Genomic DNA, 2,752 nt, shown 5'->3' with positions numbered 1-2,752 from the left:
AAAAAGGTGCAAATTGACAAGTTGTCTCATGGAAGTCTTATGACGAACAATTTACTTTTCAAAAATGAGGAAATAATATTAATGCAAAATCCCCTCTTTATTTATTACAATACCCTTCTTTAGTCTTATTTTGCTGCATATCATGCACATTTTCTTAAATCAGCCAAGAAAGTTTTAACACTCAGAATATCTGAAAGTAGTGAAATATTTTTTTTTCAGTATTTTATAACAGTAAATTGAGCCATATGTTGTACTGTGGAGATTAAAGGATACTAGTTGCTCCTCTTGCATTTAATTGCTACTTTGCATTTGCTGTCTATGATAAAATGCATTTGAGCAGATTGACCAGACTAAGCAGACTCGGCTTCAAAACAACAATTTACACCATACACTGAAAACCGGACAGAGATAGAGAGAGGGAGATGAGTAAGTGTTGACATCGCTCTGTCCTCAACTCACCCTGTGATATCTGTTCAAGAGCTCTGTCTGTGTGTGTGTGTGTGTGTGTGTGTGTGTGTAGGCTCAGTGACTCAGACTTAAGCAACTGCCTTAATGTACTTAATCTAACAGAGACGTCACAAGCCATAACAGAGCATGTGTTCGTACTTATTATGTGGAATTGCAGTAATAAAACTGCTCTTAAAACAGTAAAAAATTGTTAATTGGTCTTCATACCGTATAAGCTTTTAAGAGCACATGGAAATTAAAAGAATGCCACTCTATGAATAATTTCTCTGTTCCAGCATATTCTGCCAACATATCCTGACTCATCTGATCAAATTAGTTGCACATGTACACTCCTTTATTTAAGGGTGAAGGTTCTTTAAGGTAAGAAATACAGTAACAGTTGTGTCTGACTGGAAGACTGAGAAATAAGGTTTCATTGTACAGTTTGTTACAGCAGTAACTCAATGAAGGACTACTTTACAAAGAGTCTTTATGATGTTGTGTGTATGTGTTTCAATAGAAATAAATAAAAAAATTCAGCTTTGCATTACAGGAAAAAAATTAAATTTAAAAACATATTCAAATACAAAATAGTTATTTCAAATTGTAATAATATTTCACAATATTATTGTTTTCAATATATTTTTGAACAAATAAATGCACCCTTGGTGAGCCTAAGAGATTTCATTAAAAATATTTAAAAATCATAATGTTTTCAAACCTTTGACAAGCACTAGATTAGAATAATTTTTCTAATCTATTAGCAATTCAACCTTTTGCAGGTCAAGGACCTGTGGTGGACAGAGACTGACCAGAGATGTCCTGTTACATAATGTCATAAATAATTTATGAAATTAAAGGCTGGCCAATACTGTGCCGAAAGGATGGCCTGTAAGGAGCTCTGCAGGATTACACATCAGATAAATGTGTAAAGCTGCTCATAAGCTTAAAGTCACTTTCTCCATTCAGCATGGCTACTATCACAAGTGCATTTGGTTAAAACAAAACAGACTCTGACAAGTGTTGTATCACTGCGGGTGAAATCTATGAAAACAATTAAGTCAAGAATGCAGGTTAGGCTTTTTCCAGTTAATCCAGCACATATTTAATATTTTGTAAACAACCAAAAAGGCAGGCCTGTCTTGTGAAACAGATCTTGGACTGGCTAGATCGATTCAGAATTCAAGATCAGCTACAAACTTTTAACTAAAGGAATCTTCCAGGGTCAGTACAAGTTAAGTTGTACTGTTGTGGCATGTAGACAAAAATTTTTTTTTTTTTTAAATCTGACAATGGGGCGCTCAGTAGAAGAAAAGGCCAATCCACATCCAATAATTTTGTTGTCATGACAACAGGCTAAATCCCTAAAACAACCAATAAAATGATAAGAACAGCTTTACAGCTCAAGTTATAATTTTTTTAACAGAAGTATTAATGAAAGCTTTTACCATTTTTAGTATAAGCTTCACATTTTTGCTTTTAACTTCCCCAAAACTGGTCACTGAATGTGAAAACTTGATTCTTTTTTTTTTTTCAAGAAAATAAGTGGCAAATAATTTTTGTAGTAGGCATAATCAACAATATGCCACAAATGCTGTCAATTGAGCACAATTTGTATTGAACCCAGCATATTCGTTTGATCTAGTCTAATTACATCAAGAGATCAATTGCCTCTGTTATTGCCAAGTATATCAACATAACCACAAAGACTGTTACATATTACATCTCAAAATAATTCACTACAACAGCGTAAAGTGCATTTACAAGTAACTACACAAAATAATTCAGGATTTCTGTAACGCAAACACTACCACCATTTGAACATTTGTATATTGCTGCTCTTAACACTGTGGCATGTTCAATATTGTATTTAGGTCGTGTTTATGTTTAATCCAGCGTTGGTGAGCATTTTACGCGCTCTGCTGTTGCGTTCGTTGGTCAGTCTGACGCAGAGTTGATACCAGCTGACCTCGCGACCCGAGCTGAACCCTTCAGAGGAACAGAGGTATGAAGACAGACCCCTGCCTGACTCTGAGCATGAGCTCGCTACAAAGGGGAAGAGCACGCCAGTGCAGCGTTTCATTCAGTGATTATATCGCAGCAGAACTTTCTCCTGGCATGCAGCTGCCGCGGGTGATTTAAAGTGAACCATTCAGCGTTTTACTGAAAGGTAAGCAGATCTAATAAATTCATATGACTGACGTAGTATACTTACAAAAGCATCAGACTTTGAAATAATCTCAAAAAGCTTAATATTCGTTAGTGAGCCCGTTTTAACCACTCCACGTTCAGCAACCGCGTGTAA

The 2,752-nt window shown here is 35.5% G+C and overlaps 1 protein-coding gene across 1 annotated transcript in view; it reads left to right on the top strand.

Annotated features, from left to right (window-relative positions):
- Positions 1-2,389: 2,389 nt before the first annotated feature.
- The window catches only part of LOC107706633 (uncharacterized), a 3,419-nt gene continuing 3,056 nt past the window's right edge, over positions 2,390-2,752 (top strand). The window contains exon 1 of the mRNA XM_016510395.1: positions 2,390-2,617. The gene's annotated coding sequence lies outside the window, so the exon portion shown is untranslated. The remainder of the gene's footprint in view (positions 2,618-2,752) is intronic.

Source organism: Sinocyclocheilus rhinocerous, unplaced genomic scaffold (genome assembly GCF_001515625.1).
Source record: "Sinocyclocheilus rhinocerous isolate Xijiao unplaced genomic scaffold, SAMN03320098_v1.1 scaffold1285, whole genome shotgun sequence".
NCBI lineage: Eukaryota > Metazoa > Chordata > Actinopteri > Cypriniformes > Cyprinidae > Sinocyclocheilus > Sinocyclocheilus rhinocerous.
This window is presented reverse-complemented; position numbering and strand designations above follow the sequence as displayed.